This window comes from Paroedura picta, chromosome 2, assembly GCF_049243985.1.
Source record: "Paroedura picta isolate Pp20150507F chromosome 2, Ppicta_v3.0, whole genome shotgun sequence".
Classification (NCBI taxonomy): Eukaryota; Metazoa; Chordata; class Lepidosauria; order Squamata; family Gekkonidae; genus Paroedura; species Paroedura picta.
In genome coordinates, this window is record NC_135370.1 from 96,686,125 (window position 1) to 96,709,078 (window position 22,954).

The following is a 22,954-nucleotide window of genomic DNA, read 5'->3' on the forward strand; positions in this document are numbered from 1 at the left end:
GTTGACACACCACACTATAATTATTTTACTATGGTTTGAATATTATCCTTTAGACTTATTTCAAGATATTGGATCCTATTTTCTTAACAGCGCTCAGCAGTGATTTCAAAGGCATTTCGTACAACTACTTCTGCATCAGGAGCCGAGTAAGTTACCAACCAGATTTAACTTATGAAACTTTACACATTGTATCTCAAGACATCAGGTTTGTATCATTGAGAAAATAACTCAAAATGTACACTCTACTCAAAATTATCTATAAAAAGTTTAGATTGCAAGTCATGAATTTGAATGGAAGCCAGCATGAAGCATGAGAAGCTGCAGAAGATCAGCTAACTGAAAGATTTAACCAGCTCCTGAAAGTCCCAAAACTGAAAGTCCCAAAACATTCAGATGCAAATAAGTATGGCAAAAGCTGTACTACTACAGCTATAAACCATATGCCTATGTGATCATTATTTATTACCACAGGTTTGGCTCTCAAGGCACACTTCTGCCACTAGAAAATAAATTTGCACTTACCTGTAACTATTGTTCATCGAGTATCTTCCGTACAGATACACAGGAGGACTGTGCATGAGCAGGAAAGCCATCAGAAAGGTTCTTACAACTAACTGTCTCCAGGAGGCACTGTGCACCAGAGCCAGAAACACGTTCCAACCCAGGGACCATGTACTCGCAAGCAGCAGCCCCACTCTCCATACTTTTAGCACTGCCAAAGCCAGAGCATGCAACGGGGCTGGAGGAAAGGTATATGTTTCTGAACAGAAGATACTTGATGAACAATTGTTACTTGTAAGGGCAACTTTGTTTTCAACATCTATCTTCTGTGCAGTCCCACATGGGGATTCTAGCAAGCTACTTATCAGGCAGTGGAACAATTACTCCTCACTCGAACAATGAATGAAGTACTGCTTTCACACTCAAGCTTCTTGCCTGACCTGCCTATCCAAAGTTTAGTGGCATACGAACGTATCTGCTGATGACCAAGTAGCAGTTTGGCTAATCTCCGTCAACAGTACTGCATCTAAGAAAGCTGCTGAAGAAGCTCTAGCTCTAATAGAATGGGCATAGAAACCTGCGCAAACCATAACAATCCCTAATGGCTGAGACAATCCACCGGGACCAAGTTTGAGATGCCTACGAGATAGGAAATACACTTCTGGGTAGCAGTGTGTATGAACGTGTTCTTGGGTACTTGTGGACTAAGCTAAATATAAGCAGACAGTATGATGCAAATGCAGTCTTGGGTCGTAACAACAGAGATATCACATCAGAATCACAAGACGTCATAGTCCCACTATATACCGTATTGGTCAAACCTCGCCTGGAGTACTGTATGTCATTCTGGAGGCCTCACTTCAAAAAGTACATGGACAAAATTGAGGGGGTTCAGAGGAGAGCAACAAGATTGATCTGGGGCCTGGGGACCAAGCCCTATGAGGAAAGGCTGAAAGGATTGGGAATGTTCAGCCTGGAGAACAGGAGATTGAGAGGGGACATGATTGCTGTCTTTAAGTATTTGTAAGGAGGGCAGGGAAAGGTTCCGATTGGCAGCAGAGGATAGGGTCTGCAGTAATAGGTTTAAATTATGCGTAGAATGATATCAGCTAGATATCAGGAAAAAAATTTAGTCAAGAGTTGTTCAGCAGTGGAATCAACTATCTAAAGAGGTGGTGAGCATCCCCACACAGACAGTCTTCAAGCAGTGGCTGGACAGATAATTATCCTGGATGCTTTAGGCTGACCCTACATTCAACATGGGATTGGACTAGATGGCCTTTATGACACCTTCCAACTCTATGATTCTATTAACCCTCTTTCCTGTATTAGAATCAGCAAAACATATAAACCTTGTAGAACTAGTAAAATAATAAAGCCCTTCTAACATCCAGGGAGTGCAACAAATCAGTAATTTTTCTGAGGGGGCAGAGGAAAAAAGACGAGTAAAATAATATCCTTGTATAAGTGTAACCTTGAAACTACCTAAGGGAGAAATCTAAGATCAGATCAAAGGATTACCCTCTCAGGAAAGATATTTAAAAATGGGAAGTGTGTATTTGTGAATCCACCTGAAGAGCTGCTGATTCCTGGTTGATGTAACAGTCACTAGGAAACAAACTTTTATAGAAAGTTCAGTAAACGAACACATGGCCAAGGGTTCAAAGGGCTTATGCATTGTGCCAAAACAATGGAGAGAGGAGAACCAGAGGGGTTTCAAGATGCACAGAGGTTACATAGCTCTCTAAGAACTGTTTTGGACATATGATGGGAGAAAATTGACCCCCACCACCATCTTTCCTATAGTAACAAAAGAGGTCAGCTAGGTGGAGTTTTAAGGAAGGAAAACCCAAACCCTTTTCCTTGGGTACAACAGATATTCAATTATAACTTGTAAGGAAGCAAGATCCAGAGAAATCTCCCTCTCACTGTACCAGAGAGAAAACTGCTTCCACTTTCTAGTATTAGGTTTGTGTGAATGCAGGAGTATGTTATTAACCGCCTTGGCAAAAGAGGGTGAGAGTGCTGCTGCTTGGGAGCATGTGGCCCCTGGACAGGAATGTGTTTCTGACTTCGGTTGCAGTATCCCCTGGAGAGTTTTAACTGTAAAAACATCTCTGATGGCAGGCCTGCTCATGTGCAGTCCCCATGTTGGACTGCACAGATCACTGGTGAACAGCATTTCCATTCTCCCATTTTTGAAAATTCCCCCATCCTACTATAGACTCCCATTTTGACCTTACTGGGCTTCATTAGCAGTTCTTGACACAGGGAGAGGAAGATTTAGGATCCATACCACATTTTACCAGCTTGTCAACAAGAATATCATGTGGACCCTTATCAAAAGCTGTACTGAAATCCAGATAAACTATGTCTACAGCATTCCCCTGATCCAGTAAGGTAGTTACTTTCTCAAAAAGAGAGATAAGGTTGGTCAGACACGACTTGTTCTTGCGAAACCCGTGCTGAGTCTTAGAAATCACAGCTTTCTGTTCCAGCTGCCCAAGGTCCAAGTATTTGATGATTAGTTCCAAAATTTTGCCAGCTGCAGATGTCAAGCTGACAGGTCGATAGTCAAACTGAGAGCCAGTTTGGTGTAGTGGTTAGGAGTGCGGACTTCTAATCTGGCATGCCGGGTTCGATTCTGCGCTCCTCCACATGCAACCAGCTGGATGACCTTGGGCTCGCCACGGCACTGATAAAACTGTTCTGACCGAGCAGTGATATCAGGGCTCTCTTAGCCTCACCCACCCCACAGGGTGTCTGTTGTGGGGAGAGGAAAGGGAAGGCGACTGTAAGCCGCTTTGAACCTCCTTCGGGTAGGGAAAAGCGGCATATAAGAACCAACTCTTCTTCTTCTTCTTCTTCTACCCGGATCCTCCTTTTCCCCTTGAAGATCCTACTATGACAATATATTTAATTCTGAGTGAATAAAATACTCTTGTTTTTCAGAACACTGTCTTTTTAATATTATACAAAGAGTATTACCACTTTAAAATATTTGTATGTATGTTTATCAAAATACACAGGTGATGAATCTGCAAAGATATGATTTGCTAAGAACTGAGTGTTTCTATACACATACACATATGCAAATCAGCATGTATAATGTAACTGTGACTCTTGTTGGTTGCTAGTATTGTTTTAATTTTAAGTTGGGCTACAGTAGATCTCACCCTGGGCCTTAAAGCTATGTTCTCAAATGTTTGTCTTCCCCTGCAAACTATCTGAAATACATTGGGGAAATTCCTCAACAGATAGCAAAGCCTACAAGCAAAGCCTTCCCCACATGAAACCTGTTCTTACGTTGAACTAGTAACTGGGGTCATGTTAAGAATTATTCCTATTACTTATTTCCAAGTAAAAATGCTTGACCAAGATTTTAAATTCAGTAGATTATCCCAGTACATTAACTGCTTGGAGCAATGAGACACACAATCGCCAAGGCAGAGCACAAAATAAACTTTTCCCCATCAGTTTGCCCATAAAGCATGCCTCTTCCTAACAAAAACAAAAACAACAGCAAATAGCCCCCCCCCCATTTTTTTTTTTATATACTTCAAGGTTCCGGATTGCGAGAGGGCTTACAGTAAAAGGAGCACTATGCATCTATGAAAAGATGCATATTCTTTTAAAATGCAGAAGTCATTTTTATTTTTTTTAATTAGCTCGCAGCCCCTTTAAAAGAGGGTGAAAGGTGATTGGCTGCCTGTCTTGATTGACAGGGGGAAGAAAGGAGCATGTATAGCATGTTCCCCTCTTCTGCCATTTCAAGCAGCCGTGCAAAATGCCATGGAGTGTGAAACGGTAGCAGAGGAGCCAGCAGGTGAGGAATTCCGGGAGGTGTGGTTTTTTTCAGTGTTATGCCATTGTGCTGGCATAAGGCTTTTTTTCCTGTACGGAATGACCCTCAATTTCACTCAGCATGATATAGAATGCAAAACTGTATATCTTTTTATAGTTTTGAATTTTGTGTGTAAACTATTATAGTGATGACTCTTCCCGATTGGTAGATGTAAGAAGTTTCAATCATACTCCTTCCAGTGGATGGAAAACTTTTATCTACATTACATTCGCTACTCAGATCACCTTCAGAAAGCAACATAATATAGCACTCTAGGGAAATATGTAAATGAAATCTGTCTCCTTCACTGCCTGGGTCAAATTACACTGAACTGAGTGATGAAAGGTAGATTTTAAAGTTGATTGCACCCCTTTCTTTGAGAATAACCACAACTTTATTACTTAGTTGTACTCTCTAGTGTTGAAATAGCAATGTTGCTGGAAGCCAACCATTAAGGACAGAGTTCCAGAAATCCAGTCACCCGCTTGCCAGCAGCAACCTTTATCCCCACTTCCAGCAAACAGTCCTACTCCTAAGTTTGCCAGCCTACAGGCAGGGTCTGGAGTTCTGACATTACAGTTGGTCTCTAGACTACAGAAATCATTCCCTTGGAGGAAATGACAGATTTGGCATCACATCCTTTTTGAGCTCTGTCCTTTCCCCCAAATTCCACTCTACCTCTAAGTATTCAGGAATTTCCCAAGCCACCTGTGCCAGACTGATAAAAGGAGATGGCAGCAGCAGTAAGGTACTGATGGTGCTTCCCACAAAGCCTAGCTTACAAGTGAGAAAAAAAGCTTTTCTTTTTGACTTGTAGACTATCTTTGGACTGGGAGAGAGCCTTCTGTGAGAGATGCAAATAGCAGACAGTAAACCAGGCAAAATTAGTATATTTCTGCAAAAGAAAGCTGGCATTACTTGCTGGCTGAGGATAACTTTTATTTCCAGAATGCCCCCTCCCTTTTGTTTGTTTTTTTTTGCAATAGCTTCCATAATGACACTCTTCTGGAACTAATATGGAAGTGCAATAATTATACAGTGCTTAACTAAAGTGAGATACGACCCTTCCAAACATTCCTTTATTTTTTCTAGAAGTTTTATAGCTCTGAAGACAGTCTCATGATATATAGCTTACAAGTAGCCCCCACCATAATTCAGTGTTGCTGTTTCTATGAGTAAGCACTTTTCTACCTGTAGGAATTTGTTCTTGGAAACAAGCAAATATGTTCCATACGGTTTTCATTTAAACAAATAAAAAACTTGAGTGTATGATTATAGCAGTACAAGATCTGGATTTCATCAGTTCTGCCTTCATCACTAGGAGATATTGGAGGAAAACAAATCACTGTTTAAAAGCCAATACTTTATATGGTTCAAATCCATATAGAACATGCATCTCAAGTAGACCTCATAGAGTCAAATATTGCACCCTTAACGAGCAAAGTATTTTTAAATGCTAAATCAGTGTATTGATAACTACTGATAACTACTGATAATACGAATAAGTATTAATTAAGATTTGTATAGTTTTGACACAAAAAAAGTTATCATGGGAAACAAGCCGACCCCCTCCTTTTCCCTAATATGTCATATTAGCAGTGAAGAAAAGAGAGAAAGAAAAAAAAGGCTAGAAAAGGAGTGTAGGTTACAAAACTAATGTTCAGCATTGTGGATTCAATAAAATAAGGAAGAGTGAGGAGATAACTTTGTTTGAATTGGTACAAGAATTCATGCCAAAGGGACATGAAGGTTCTGGTAACTTCTCACCTTTTATATGCTTTTTTCTCTTTTGTACAAAGGTCTAGCATATCATTGACCCAGACATCTACAGAGGAGGATACTTGAGATTTCCAGTGTTGTAAAATAATTTGTTTAACAATTACAGCTGCCCTTTGGATCTAAAATGTGGTATTTTGAGAGTACCCATAGAAGTAGTATCAATCGAGATCAATTGAGAATGTGGTCATATGGCTAGTGTACCGTGCATCCAATGCACCACTAGATGCCCTGCCAACCCTGCTGGAGGCGGTAGTGGCCTGGATGCTACAGTTTCCCAGACTATTAGTTCTGGGAGACTTTAACGTCCATGCTGAGCTGCCGTCCTCTAGAACTGGGCAGGACCTGGTGTCAACCATGGCAACACTAGGGCTCTCGCAGTTTGTTGTTGGCACCACCCATCAAGCAGGTTACATCCTGGATCTTATATTCAGTGTAGGTCTGTATGTGGATCTGGTCATGGCAATGGTCGTGCCATGGTCAGACCACTATGCCCTGAAGGCTCAGCTATGGCTACCACCCACTCCTCAGTTGAGTGCCGAGCAAATTGTGGACAGGATGCTAGCAACATCAAGGCCAACCACATGCCCACTAGACCCCTGCCCATCCTGACTCTTAAAAACAGCTGACACAAGGATAAACCCCCCCCTCCAGGAGATAATCAATCTATCTCTCACAACGGGAGAATTTCCGGAGGGATTGAAAGAGGCTGTGATGCATCCGCTGCTGAAAAAAATATCTCTAGATCCGCAAGAGCCTGATAACGACCAACCCGTTTCACACTTAGCGTTTCTGGGGATGCGACAGAAAGGGCTGTCGCAAACCAACTAACGGCATTTCTGGAGGAAGCTTCGGTCCTAGACCCATCTCAGTCAGGTTTCTGGCCTGGCCATGGGGTAAAGACAGCGCTAGTCGCCCTGACGGATGACTTCCGTCACCAGTTGGACCGAGGTGGGTGGGCACTGCTGATATTATTAGACCTCTCAGCAGCATTCGACATAGTTGATTATGAGCTTCAAGCTTGCCGCCTCATTGATGCCAGAATTCGAGGGACAGTCCGTCAATGGCTGATTTCCTTCCTCCGGGATCATGGACAGAGGGTTGCAATAGGAGAGAGAACATCAAACCACTGACAACTTGCTTGTGGAGTCCCATAAGGAAAGGTCCTCTCTCCCATTCTAGTCAACATCTTCATGTGCCCTCTCACACAACTGGTATGGAAGTTTGGGCTGGGTTGACATCAATACACAGATGACACCCAGATCTTCCTCCTGATGGATGGCCACCCTGACTCTTCCCCAGAAGCATTAGCCAGCTGTCCGGAAGCAGTGACGAGATGGCTCAAGCAGAGTCGTCTGAAGCTCAATCCTTCAAAGACAGGAGGTCCTGTGGCTAGGTAGGAAGGGGCAATGTGAGGAAGCGCATCTGCACACCCTGGATGGTGTGCAGCTCTCTAAGGTTCACTCTGCCAGGAATCTGAGCGTGATGCTGGGTGCTTCCCTCACAATGGAAGCTCAGGTTGCAAAGGAAGCGCGGCTGGCATTTTATCATCTGCACCAAGCCAAGCTACTAGCGACCTATCTGGCCCCAGAGTACCTAGCCACAGTGATCCAGTAAACCTCTAGACTGGACTTCTGTTCAGTCTATGCAAGCCTGCCAGAGTTTACCTGGAAACTACAGCTGGTCCAAAATGCAGCGGCCAGGATCCTCACAAAAACACCATGGAGGTCCTACATCCGACCCATTCTCCATCAACTGCAGTGGTTGCCAGTTGAATTCCAGATAAGATTAAAGGTTCTGGTAATTACCTTCAAGGCCATATGCAGTCAGGGCCCAGTGTACCTGAGGGACTGCCTCCCTGCCTATGCCCCTCAAAGAGCTCTATGCACCGCCACCACCAACCGGCTAATGGCCCTAAAGATGCCCACCTTGCCTTGACCAGGGCCAAAGCATTCTCTGTCCTGGCCTCCACCTGGTGGAATGAGCTCCCGGAGATCAGGGCCCTGACGGAGCTAAAACAGTTCTGCAGGGCCTGCAAAAAGGAACTCTTCTGCCAGGCATTTGGTTGAGACCAGGCATAACCTACGTCTGAAGGGCCCCTGCTCCCTCCCTCCCAGAATTCCATCACTGCGCCCTGGACCTGTTTGCACTGTTGCACTAATGCATTGTTTGCACTGCTACAATTTCTAATTATTAGTATTATTGTTATGGTTACTTATATGTTATGGAATGTTTCATGTATTGTTTATACATTTTATGTAAACCACCCTGAGTCTCCAGGAAGGGCAGTATATAAATATAATAAAATAAATAATAAATATTTGAGAATTAGATTATTGGGTATGAAATTTAAGTTAGTAGTTAATGTGAGACTGATTCTCAATATAACCTCTTGCCAGAAATATGTGATTTTAGGGCAATTCCAAAATATGAATTAATTAGCTCCAGGCCCCTTTCTAGCAGCTCTATTCACATAGATTGATGATATTGGCTATATCCCTAAGGACTGGGAGATGGTGGTTGTGGTTGCTTTTTGCAAGGGAAACAGAAATGGTCCCTCAAACTATCTTCTTGACAAATTTGACATCTGGCTTGGTCTGGAGGAGGTTTCGGCACAGTAACAAGCTAGTTTTAGGAAAGGCAGATCTACAATTGATCTCAAACATTATTGACAAGTACAGTGCCAAGGATTCAGTCTCGTTATTTTTGGCATGTTGATTTTATATCAGCAGTTTATTCCATCTTGAGGCCTCATTTTTGGACCAAAATGGAGGCATTTACTATTAAGAGGCTTCTCTTTCTTATTTGTGCCCTCCACAGACAGACTGCAAGAACAGTAAAATTCACCAGAGATGGACATCTCACTGAACCAATTAAAATCTACAAAGGGATAAGACAGGGCTGTTAGTTGCTCCTTATGATTTTAATTTATTATATCAACAACCTGTTAAGTTGCCTAGACTCGGCAGATCTCTACCCCACCTAAATTGCTATCTCAAAACATCTCAGTTCTCCTTTATGCGGATGATGTAGTGTTATCCAGAACACCAGTCAGCATGAAAAGAGCACTGGACAGATGTCCAGAATACTGCAATAAAGAATCCCTGATAATCAATTACAAGAAAACAAAGGTTACCTTTACCTTTGGTAAACATCTTACAAGTCTGGTTTATAGGACGGAAGAGATTAGAGCAAGTAAAGAGCTTGAGATATTGAGGAGTGACCTTCTATTCCTCTGGTTACAAATTGAACATTGCAAGGAACATTGCAGATATGCCGCTTTTCTTGGGGAGAAAACTGCCCATAATATAATTAAATCCCATCATATTCTATTGTCCCAGCTGCTATTAGGCTATTTCAGGCAAAAACTCTGATGCTGCACAGAACCATTCTTGGTCCTCCTGCCTCCTTCTTTGCACCGCTAGAATGAGCACAGTTCTTTAAGGTTTTGTTGCAAGTCCCTGAATGTGTTTCTAACTCCATCGTTCGCCTGGAATTAGGTTGAAGCCAAAATTGGTCTGGCTAAAGGTTCATTTTTTTTGCAAATGGACTGTTACCACTAATTATTTGCGACATCTGTAAATCCAGATGGCAGCAGCTTACAGAAAATAAAATCGTGAGACTTGATTATTCTATCTAATCTGTACTTGAGGTGGGCAAAGTTAAATCAAGACAAATTATTAAACAAAGATTTAATGATACAGAGCACCAGTTAGATTTGTTTAGATCTCCTGAGTTTATGGCATACCCAAGTAGTAAATATATTCAAAAGCCGGCAGCGTATGTGTCCTTTATGGAGATCAAGAATCATAGGAGGGCGTTTACCCTTAAGAGGTGTTCTGCCTTAACATCTGTATTGTTAGAGGAGCAAGACAACAAGAATATGTGGGTCAACGGAATTAGAGACCCTTGGACATGTTTTCTTTAGATGCCCACTCTGCCCACTTCCACACGATGGATTAGGCCCTGATCAACATTAGTTTGCATGCGGTTTTAAATCCCCATTCCGCATGGAATCAGGCCCGGTCCAGCGTGGTCCCAGGGCTGGCCCAATTTGTCCCCTCTGTTGTACTGCAGCAAAAAAATGGGGAGGAATCAGTGTTCCTTTTTTTTTTTTTGCCATGGGATAAAATGGGGTGTATGTTGGGGCTGGATCATGTAACAGAATAGCAACCACCTCACTTACCACCATGTTTGGTTGGCACCTTTCCATCTTTCTTTTTTTGCTTTAGGATTCAACTTGGTTTTAGTAAGATTGGGGACAGTCTGTGTGTGTATGTGTGTGTGAATGGCACAGCAAAACAGCCTACATTTTTATTCCCATTGTTTGTGGTGTTACGATTTCACGTTACAATGAAATCATGATAATTAAAAAAAAATTATTTTGAACTTGGAGAATGAGCTCAAATGCAACAAAATGATGCTGGAAGATGCTTGGGGAGTTTTCGCCATGTGCCAATGATTGATGTAAAAAAAGGCATGAAGGCATGTCCCTTGACAATCATGTGTGGAAAAAATCTGGGCACAAATAGGGGAGAGAGCGGAGCAAGGGCTCCCTGTGCAGTCATTTAAAAAGATCAGGAGAGCCCTCCCATGGCAGAAAACCAAGGGACAGCACAGCATAATGGCTGGGTGGGTGATCCGTGAAGAGATATCTATGTGGTACACCACAATAAGATCATTGCTCCCCTTTGATTTGGTCTCCTGGAGCATCACAGGAAAGAAAAATCAAAATGCTCCTCTCAGGAGAAACACTGATATCTCTAAACAAGTAGCTAAATATTGTGCTGTAGCTTACAAGTTACATAAAAGATTTGTTATTACCGGAAACTCGTTATGGATTTTGGTGATTTAATCTTTCTTTTAAACTAATATTATTTTAAATTCCCTATTTTTATGAGAACTTACTAATTGTATAGTATTTTCTAATAATTATAGTGTTGTTCTGGATTTTGATGTCTTTGTGCCTGGCTTGAAACTGTATATCAATAAGTGTGATCTGATCTGCATAACTGAAGAACCTGAATATGTAAATTTACCTTGTACATCAAAACAAATAGCATAGGAAAAATAGCTTTGTGAATACTTTGCATAATTATTGCCCTTGTTGCCAGAGAACAAATTATGATTAAGTGAAGGTGCCTGTATTCACGCCTCACAAAAATCCACACAGGATACTGCCCCTACTTAGAGAGTCCACTGATATACCACGTTTAGTAATGTCTTCTCTCGCTAGCAGCGATGCTGCAGAGCTTCAGGTAGAGATTTTTTACTTTACCTTCTAATTTGATATCTGTATACAATAGTATGAAAAATCCTAAGAGCCACAGAATATATCTTAACAGTTTGTATTTTTAATGTAACTCACATTAGTATCTCAGATTCCAAGAACTCAATATAGCAAATCATTTCCAGAGTTGCTGAGTTGGTCTGCAGCAGAACAAATAGATTTCAATATACTTTTTTGAGATATGGTGACCAGAAAAGTACACAATACTAGCCATTTTGTTTTGAGTCCAGTAGAACCTTAGAGACCAACAAGATCTTGGGGGCATAATCTTTTGAGGGTCAAAATCTCCCCTCATTTGGTATCTGCAGAGTTCCTGCCAGCCAAAGAAGACATTACTAACCTTGGTACATCAACAGACTCTCTCTGTACACATACTAGACTCGTATCTAAATATAACAACTGTTTTGTTTTCTGTCTTTTTAAAATATAATTTGACTAAACAAACAAGCAAGATATCCCCTTCAATGCCTGAATTATGATTCAGGGTAACAAAAACTTCTGAGAACAGATCAGTGTCACTTCCTCATTTTGGAATGCATAACTATATTTGTTGGTAACCTTGAACTGTTTTGTTGAACCTCAAAGTACATCTGATACTGAATGGCTAGAACACAAACAGACCAGACAACATAAAAACAAGCTTTCTAATGCTGATTATTACAGATTATTATGCCTCCATAGCACACATACATCCTGTTGAACATTATCCCATATGCTGGAAAATTTTGAACAGAAGTTTCCTGACTGACCTCCACTGTTCTCAAGGAATTGAAAAGATATGCAATTGGCACTAAAATATCTTACTTCCTACTTCTTAAAAAATGTAATCAATCAGGCTGCTTCCTGTTGTTCTTTTAAAAATGATTTAAGAGGTACACTAAAAGACAAATGGACAGACTTAATTATTCACACTGTTACAATATCATTCCATCTTGCAATTTTATTTAAACATTTTATAATCAGTTTTAGCCATAAGACATGGGCATTTACAAAAATCAATGGACTATCTTCCATTAGAATGCACAAAGTGTCTGGTTCTTACAACCAGGGAAATAATTAAAAGCTTAACAAAGAAGTAATCTATAATGAGACTAACCTAAGATACCAGAAAACGTTTTTGAATGATTTCGGTGATTGGCACAGATGTTGAAAAATTCAACATGTTAGTGGGAAGGAGAAACAGGTTCAGTTAAGAAAGTGAAAGTAACCCGTATTTAAAATATTAATAAAAGCAGGTTGCAATTTAGAAACTTAACATTACGGTAACTAGCTGCTATGTGATAGTCATGTCATTGCCAAGAAAATTACAGGCAATGAGAAAGGATTTATTTCTTTGGATTTTTAACAGATTTCATGCAAATTATCTTAGAAAGCACAAGCCTGAGCCAGCTGGATTAGCATCTGATTTTTAAAATGCTGAATAGTAGATTGAAAAAAAGGGAAGGAACGTATGCTCATCTGCACTTAAGAGGCACTGGGATGGATGGAAAGTGTGCTGATTTGTACTTAAAAGATGTTTCTTGATCCTAGCATCTATTAAGTTTATCAGGTACCACCAAGTTCTGGTATTATGGGAGATAGAAAATTTCTATGCCACCTCTCCAGAGAACTGAAATGAAATGGGTTATACTGTAAAACATAATAAATATACAAGTTAATAAATAAATGGGTCTCCAACTGTTGAAATGAAATGGGAGTAGGCGAATATATACATTTGCCGATCTCCTAGAAGGCTCTGGAGATTTCCTGGAATTAAAACTGATATCAGATGGCAGAGATCAGCTTCCATGGATTAAATGGCTTCTTTGGAGAGTAGGCTCTATGGCACTATAAGACACTGAAGTCCCTCCTTTCCTCATACCTTCTTTAACCTTCACTCCCAAATCTCCAGCCATTCCCCAACCCTGAGTTGTCTTAAGACAAGCAAAAAGGCACAACAAAAGGTTGATGATATAATTCTAAGTTTGATGAACAATACCTAAAGGGAATGTGAAGGAATTAAAGAAAATAAACAATTCAAGGAGAAGTTTAAAGTAAGTAACTTAATCAAACATCTTTAATTTGAGGCAAAAGCATTCTCTGCACAAACTGTATGACTTTGTACTATACTTACACAGAATAAACTGCTCAATTAATTTGTTCAATTATTCTAATATGTAAAACAAAATGACAATATACCATATACTAGGGAGAAAATAGGAATAGATGAGTAAAAAACCAACAATGTTTAGATGTATGAGCCCTAGTTCTCACAAACAGCAGGTGAGGTGTCAAACCTGTAATTGGACTGTCTAATTTCAGACTACGGAAGAGGGCTAACAAAAGGAAATGTTTCCTTACAAGTTTTCTACGTACAAGAAAACTAATATGTCAAAAAGGAAGACCCTTCTTCTTGAAATGCTAATTTTCTATGTTAATTTTTATGAAGAAGTGTTTAGTCATGCAAGCTCCAAAGCTCAGTTTAAGTGATAAGAGGCTGTATGCATATTCACTGACCAATCTTTTGTGAGATCTAAGCCTTAGATTGTAGTAAAAAATAAAAAGTCGGAGCAGTTTAAATTATGTTATCTATACTCTGATATGAGCCATAAGCCCACTTTGTCAAATGCATTAGATAATGCAGCCATTTGTTTACAAAATCTTTCAGGGGTCAATATCTAAAATGGTATAGCACATTTTGCTTTTTTTTATTTTAGAATGATAAAATCTACCACAACCATATACTATAGCCCTTGAAAAATGCATTTAAGGCAGTGGTCCCCAACCTGCAGCCCGTGGCCCGAAGGCTTTGGCGCCGGGCCACAGCTCCTTCTTCCCTCCCCCCCGAAGCGAGAAGCTCACCAGTCCACGAGCAAATCGGCTGCCAAAGGGGCCAATTAGCTCGCGGCCCGGCAAGCTTCTCGGTTCGGGAGGGGAGGGGAGGGAAGAGAAGCTTGCCGAGCCACAAGCTAATTGGCCGCTTTAGCTGGGCGCAAACGCGTGTGCGCGGCAGTCCGCACATGCACGTTTTTGCCGGGGCTGCCGCGCGTGCGCGGGCCCCTGGGCTGCCCTCTCCGCCGCAGCGGTCCGCAGCAAGCGGAAGCTTGCGGACTGCTGATTTAAGGTATTGGTTGGACAAGAGGTTTGCTTGCTGTTAGCATGTGATTTGATATTAAAAACAATCAATTAGAACAATCCAGTTAATTCAGGCTACACTATGAACAAGGTTTACTATCCATACTTCATTCATACCCTCTTCACATTTTCTGCCAGGTAACATACATATTAGCTCAGTAAATTATAAGTGTATCTGTCAATGACAATAGAAATATCAGTGGCATATTAAAACTTGTAGAAGTTAATGGACCTAAAACAGAGTAATTTTACCTAGGAATGTCCAGTCTATTACAGAAACAAAGATATCTTCTAGCATTTTGGAAGGTATGGGGCTCTTCTTGGCCCACTACTACTACTGGAGGACCTGTTAGGCTTCACCAAGAAGGGAAGGGATTCCAATATCATGATCCTCATCTCCATTACTTCTACTCCCCAGCACTCTGAGGAGGATCAGCTACAACCTACCTGGCCTACTTCTGGCTCCCTTTAAATAACCAACGGGATGCCATGCCCTCTTAGCCATTTATCCCCCACCCACATGACCTGGAAAGTCCTGAAGACTGAAAGAAAATTTATTGGCTTGGGTATATTGCTCCCAACTTCATCTCTCCTCCTTTTTGCCTGATGCCTTTCTTTACCCCCTCTTTGTAGGGATGCCTCTAATTCAGAGGATATTTTATAGACCTACCCATACCAGATACCTGATTGGTTGCTTTTTTCCTCAGGATTTTTTCCTGAGGCCTGTTTGCTGCTCTAACTTCCACAACCCAGTCCTGAGTTACACCAGGCCAGCATCAATCCTGATCAGAAAAGAGCAAGCTAGTGCCATCCCATTCCACTATGTCCAGCCTGATGGCCTAAGAGGGTTTTCCTGGTTGTCTGCTGACATCTGGAGGAGAAAGGAGGGACTTCCATTGCTGCGACTGGTTGGATAGGCTCCCATGCACAACAGGAAATTATGAGGCTGTGTAAACCACAAGACTAAGTTAGGACTGCAACATATGTTTTAGGTAAAGATGCTGTCATGCCATTTTGCTGATAAATGTATATTTTCTTTTGTAGAACACTGAGGGATAGGAAATTTCAATCTGTCTCGATGAATTTGTCTTGTGTGATTATCTGATTCGTTATCTAGTCCTTCCAGAAGAAGGGTCAGTCTTTAATTTAAAATCTGAATCATGCTGTGACATGAGCATGTGACATTTGTGAATGGATGAAATCTTAATGTGTGGCCTGATGCCTTCCAGGTTTCCTTAGCTGCAACAATAGTAGTCCCTCTCTCTTTTCTAAGGAAAATGGGTCAGGCCATTTGGTCTAGGATACTTGTTGCTGTTTCAGTTCTTACCATTTTTGTGTATTGGCTAAGAGATAATTTTTATGGTACATTATTAAATTTGGAAAGTTGAAGTCCTTCTCACAATGAAAGAAACCGTGGGTTGAAGCTCCCCTGATATTCTCTTAGGAGTTTGTGGAGCTGAATCTAATATTTCAGTGGAATTTGTATTTATTTACTTTATATCTTGTCTTTCACCCCAATGGAGATGTGAAGTGTCTTATGTCTTCCTCCATTTTATCCTCACAATAGCCCTATGAGGTAAGTTAGACTAAGAGTACATGACTGGCCCAATGTCTCCCAGCAAACTTCTAATCACTGAGTGGAGATTTGCGTCTGGGTCTCTTTGGAACATAAGCTTTTCATTTTTGCTTTGTTTCTGTATAAAGGAAAAACACACATCATTAGTGGGTACTCCTACTAGTTTCCTTATCATGCCTTTATTATATGCAGTTTAAGTGTTTAAAAAATCTGATTATATACTTTATAATTGGGTATGATCTCAGTTTTCCAGTAATACACATACCTGCAACCTTCTTGTATTTCTACTTTTCCTCAGGAACTGGCTAACTTGTTTTTAGAGTTTTGGCAGTTTAATACTTGGGAGGGGGAGGAATGACAAGTTTTCTCCTCTTTGGAGTTGTATTCTGCTGTGAATAAATTAAAGTACAGCTGGAAAGCCTGGATCATCTGTCTAAGTTCCTCTTGTTGGTTTTGCTTTTTTCCAGTTATTTCGCAGCTGAACAATGTGAGCTGTGCATGTGTTAAGTGCAGTCAAGCCACTTTGGACTTCTGGTAGCCCTATGAATTAATGTCATGCAAAATGTCCTATTGTTAAGAGCTATTCTCAAGTCATGCAAACTGAGGGCTGTGGCTTCTTTTATTGAATCAATTCTCCTTATGTTGAGCCTTACACTTTTCTTGCTGCTTTCAACTTTTCCTAGCATTATTGTCTTTTCCAGTGACTCCTGTCTTCTTAGAATATGATTAAAGTACCATAGCCTCACATTAGTAATTTTAACTTCCAGGGAGAGATCAAACTTGATTTGATCTAAAGCTCGCCTCCAACATGGCATTTCAAAGGAATCTTCTTCACTGTCCAACTTGCACACCCAATACATAGTGATGGAAATACTATTGCATGAATTAGTTTGATTTTGGTTCTCAAAGACATATTCTTAAGGATCATTTCTAGCCCTTCCCAGTCACAATCTCCTTGTGATTTATTGGGTATAGTCCCCCTTTCGGTCAATGATGGAATCAAGGAACAGAAAATTGTGAACCTTGAAGTTGTTTAATTCTCCAGTAATCATTACACTTGCCTTCTTGATTTTCAGTTGTAATCCTACTTTGGCCCTTTTTGCTTTAACATTCAGCAGTAGCTGCTATAAGTCTTCACATTTTCTGCCAGTAATGTGGTGCCATCTGCATATCTCAAATTGTTAACATTCCTTCCACCAATTTACATTCCACCTTCATCTAAATTTTCATTCCACTTTCATCTAAATTTAATCCAGCTTTCCTTGTGATATGTTCTGCATAGTGACTGAAGGGACAGGGAAATAAAATAAATCCTTGTGTGTCTCCTTTTCCAACTGGAAACCATTCTGTTTCCCCATATTCTGTCATAACAGTAGCCTTTTGTCCACAGTACAGGTCACGCATCAAAATAATCAGATGCACACCCATTTTTTTAAAAAAACAGCCACAGTTTTTAATGTTCCATACAGTTAAAAGCTCTTCTGTAATCTATGAAACACAAGCTGATTTTCTTCTGAAATCCTCTTATATGTTCCAGTAACCAATGTAAAATTCGCAATATGATCTCTAGTGCCATTTTCTTTCCTCAATCCAGATTGAACATCTGGCATTTCTTATTTCATACATGGTATCAGTCTTTGATCATTACTTTTCTCATGTGAAAAATTGTGATGGTCTGGTAGCTGTGCATTAGGAGGAACTAACATGATGAGAAATCCCACAGCTGCAACCACCTTTCAGAAGACCCAAAGCTGCTGACAACAACATACTGAGAATGTGACATGGAATTGTATACAGAAATTTAAGTTCCCTTGCAATTCTCCTTGATCTATTTCATTCCAAACATAACCATGAAACAGGAAGACTCATATTTGGGAGGGTCCCCAATGAAAACTGCTCTTCCCTCTAGCTGTTTTTAGAAGGTAATCTTTAACAGGAAAGCTAAGTAATTCTATAATTACAGCATAGGGTCAGTGGATAGGCACACAGCTTATGGCTCAGTGGATCTATTTTATGTCAACTTAACTATTGCCTGGCAATTCCAGAAACTCAGAATTTCTTCTCCCTCCCTTTATGCTAGTAGCTCCCACAAGCTCTTACTTCTGTATTCATTTTTCTCAGTAAAGTTGGTTTTCATTCTTTCCTCCCACCTAGTCCAAGGAAGGCCACTTCATTGGGACAACTAGGTCAGACACACTGTTTTCAGCTTCTCTGATGGTGAGGTTGGCCTCTCTTCCAGCTTGAGAGCCAGCTTGGTGCAGTGGTTGAGAGTAGCAGCCTCTAATCTGGAGAGCTGGGTCTGATTCCCCACTCCTGCACATGCAGCCTGCTGGATGAACTTGGGCTAGTCACAGTCCTGATAGTGCTTTTCTCATAGAGCAGTCCTAGAGTTCTCTCAGTCACATCTATCTCACAGGGTGTCTGTTGTGGAAAGAGGAAAGGAAGGCAATTGTAAGCTGCTTTGAGACTGTCTCCGGATAAGTAAAGAGTGGGGTATAAAAACCTACTCTTCTTCTTCCTCTGCACTTTGTGGCCTTCCCACAAAGCACAGAGGTAGAGAATACATCTGGCAGCATTTTCAGCATGCAGGACACAGCTAGTGGAAGGAACATTTACCCCTCTCTCTCTCTCTCTGCATCTCCCCTCCAGTAATAGAATAAGGTTCTTCACATACCAATACATTTTTATGAAAGTTGAAAACAACTTTTAAAAAATCCTCGTTTCTGAGATAACATGGAATCAACTTTTTAACTCCTTTAGTTGACCTCAAAAATCACAGTTTTTGTGGTATCTGTTGGATTTCAATTAAAATGGCAATGCCACCAATTCCCCCTTCCTGCTACAGACCCCTTTTATATCATTCCTCAGGATTCCATATCCCCCGGAAGCATCCTTTTCTGGGGATGAATGGGCTTCAGTTGGAGGGAGAGGCAGAAAAATTACATTCTGTTGATAAAGAATGTAATCTAGATCCAAGTCACCACTATGGTTTGTAGCACTGGATGTCGTATCACCACTAAGATTATGAGTGACTGAGCAATATTATTCTTTTGATAATATTTCAAGAATTAGAATATTAGAAGCTGAAATAGCTGCAATAACAGAAGCAGCATCATCATCACAATATAATATTGCAACAACCACAAAAAAGGACAAGATAATGCAAAATACAACTGAGAGTAAAATATTGTATTTTTAGTGTATCTTCATTTCTATATCAGAAACTAAAATGGCTGTAAAAAGACACCTGTACTATCTAAACTAATAATTTTGTTACATATGAAGTGCTACTATTACAACTAAGTTGAGTTTTACTCATTGTATCACATGAATGTCTCCGTGAACCAGAACTGTAGACTAAAAAATAATTAATACCTTTATTTACATGGTGAAGTATTCTATGGATACAATTCACCTAAGCAGACATCAGCAAGTAGTATGTCTAAGGAAATTTAAGCAAAAACTTAAAGAAGCAGTTTGTCTTATGGAAACAAAAACTAGCCTGGGATTCATATGCATCAAAAGTTTGACAATATTTATAAACCAAAATACTGTCAGAAATAAAAAGTATTTGTAAAATAAAACTCTCTAAAGTTAAAAATAATTTCTTTTAACATATATAAAGTATTTAATCTAATTTTGTGTGGGAAAACCTTTACACTTAATAATTACACAATTGTAGTGGTTCCTCTGTCACCATATGTAAAATCAGCTCTTACTAATGAAATGAGAAACCATGGTAGACACATACTTAGTTGCCAGTTTATTTTCTTTGGATTTGCTTATTCCAGATGCAGTTTTTCTGCATGTGTTGTAATTGGTGTCCAGAACGTTTTAGGCCTTCAACTTCCAGGAGAATAAAATCATCTCTTGGCAATGTATACTGAAGATAAATCACTCATAGGCTGACATCCTGTAAAATGTGTGTTCTAATGTTGTCTTAAAACATAAAAGGTGATTTTCTAGTAGCTTGGTCATAACATCCTGAACATCTGACTGGCAAAATGAGGATGTATGACATGACACTACTAATTCTCAGAGACTGTAAAGATCCACATGATCTGCAGCCTTGGTGCCAGAGAAATGTATTCCATTGTTCTTTATTGTAGTTACTAGAGAACTTGTTCACAGAATATAATTATATGCCAATCAAAATCAATTTTCAAAGACCCTTATGTGGTTGATAAGCCCTGCCTGCTATTCTTTGAGCCTCAGATTCAAGTGATAAAGACAAAGAGAAGTCACTTTGTACAAAGAAATTAACATGACTTCTTCAAAACTATTAAAGTTTTGCCTTGGTCTAATGTTGCAGTTTATCATCATAAACCATGGGTCCTTTATGAATTTGGATTTTCCTTACACGCATGAAAACAAGATATAAATTATTCCAGACTAGCCAAACTTCTGTTAAATTTGATATTAGGTAGGTAAATCGTTTTATTTTGTTTATACTAAATTGATACCCACATTTCTGTCCTCATCAGGGACACCGGGGTGGCTAATGGATTAAAACATACATAATTGCATTGTAAAACCCTTATTCACATCACATAATACAATTAAAACCAATTTATAATACACATGCAATACGATAAAACAGCAATTATAAAACAGAGTAGGAAGGAAGGAATGCTGAGGGAATGCCAGATGGGAAACAACATCTTCACTTATTGGGGAAGATGGCAACAGAACCAGCTAGGCGAGTCTCTCTAGGGAAAGAGTTCCAACTGTTGATGCCATGACTGAGAAGGCCCTTTCCTGGGTTGCCACACCTATAAACTCATATGGGTCCCGAAGTAGGCCCTTGGAAAATAACTGTAACAATCAGACAAGTTCATAAGGAAGCAGTATGCTGGTACCAAGACAGATGGGGCTTTAAAGGTCAACAACAGCACCTTGAATTGTGCCTGGAAACAGACTGGAAGCCAGTGTAAATAACGGGGCTGGACTCCAGTCAAAATTCTGGCTGCAGCATTCTACGCCAAGTGAAGTTTCCGAAAACCTCCCATAGAATACATAGCAGGAATCTAATCTAGATGTAACCAGCGCGTGACCATAGAATCATAGAATCATAGAGTTGGAAGGAGCCATATAGGCCATCTAGTCCAACCCCCTGCTCAACGCAGGATCAGCCCTAAGCATCCTAAAGCAAGTGGCCACATCTTTTCTGCCCAGGTAGTGATACAGATGATTAATCATTCAAAGCTGCAAAAAGGCTCTCCTGGCCACTGTTGTGATCCACTTAACCAGAAGAAGCCCTGGGGCCCAAGAGTACCCTCAAATTATAAACCTGTTCCTTCAGAGGGAGTGAAAACGCTATCCAGAACAGATGCTACCCTAAATACTGGATCATCCTTTCCATTTCCCAGTAGCACTTCTGTCCTTTAAGGATTAAACTTCAAATCCACTTCTAAACTATCTAGGGATGGATAAGCAGAAAAGTAACCAAATCAATGCTGATTTGGGTACTTTTTGGATGTATTTGAGCTGAATTTCCCATCCCTGTACTTTAAACTGGACAAATCAGTGGTATCCAAATTGCAATCTGGCCACGATTTAGGCAGTCTACCCCCCAACAGACACACATACCCTTCCCATGCCCTCTTGATAGCCTAGAAAGGGTCTGGGAGGTACCAAATAGCTGACCAGTGATAAGAAGCTGCTTGGCACACCCTTTAAATGCCTCCCCCCCCAGCCTTCTCAGTCAGCAGAGAGCAACTAAGAAGGCTCACGTGGGAGAGAGTACCAAAAGAGCTAATCTGTTATGATCAGCTGCTTGTTGTTGTTATTGTTGTTATTATTATTAGGATTTATAGCCTGCCACTCCCCTAAGGCTCGTGGTGGGTAACAGCATATAAAACTCCACAAAACCCCTAATACATAAAAACACCCTAGCACACAATCATATCACCCAACCCAACAACGGCAACATTACCGAAGGAGGAGACCAGGGATCACTGCATGTGTAACCCTGAAAAGAGAAGAGAAGCAAAGGGGGGGAGTGCGATCTTACCAGGAGGCGCCGGCCTCAGCCATAGGCCTGGTGGAAGAGCTCCATTGTGCAGGCCCTGCGGAAAGCTGATAAATCTCGCAGGGCCCGCAGCTCTTCCGGGAGCTCATTCCACCAGGTACGGGCCAGGACCGAAAAGGCTTGGTGCCTCCTCTAAATGTCCTTGCTACCTGGGAAGGCGGTGAGGGGGAGCACGCCAAACAGTTGATCAGTTGGGATCAGCTGCTTAACACGTCCTTTAAATGCCTTATCCCCAACCTTTTAAGGCAGTGGAGATGGAGAACTGGGGCATGTGCACAGGGAGAAAAAGGTACTTTTCAGATTCGGCCAAATCTGAAAAGTACCAATTTTTTTCATGTGTACATGCTAAAAACTGTCTACAGGCACCCATTATTGGTTTCTTCAGCCTCCCTAGGATCATCTGGAAGGAAAAGATAGAGCTGAGTGTCATCTATATATTGATGATATCACCCAGTCATTTAATGTAGATGTTGAAAAAGCATAGGGGACAAAATAGAGCCTAGCAGAACCTCACTGGCCAAAGGCCAAGAGGCTAATCAAGATTTGACCAGCACCACAGTCTCAAATCTATACATATGCCTAGAGATGCATGCTCCAGATCCCTCTCCTTACTGTCAAATATCCAGCAAATCTAGATTCAGACTTCTGTTTAAAGTGAAGCACAGTAAGGATAAGTGAAGGGCACACCCTCCTCAAAGTAAAGATGGATATTGACACACCAGAACACTGTCCCTCTGGACACCACTGTGTTCACCATGAGTATACTGGTACTTCTCACAACAAACATGAAAATGGCAGGCACAGATATCCTTATGTACACAT

The 22,954-nt window shown here is 40.6% G+C and overlaps 1 protein-coding gene across 8 annotated transcripts in view; it reads right to left on the reverse strand.

The window, feature by feature from the left end:
* Window positions 1–22,954, reverse strand: part of SBF2 (SET binding factor 2) — a 290,016-nt gene that overhangs the window by 121,850 nt on the left and 145,212 nt on the right. The window lies entirely within an intron of this gene.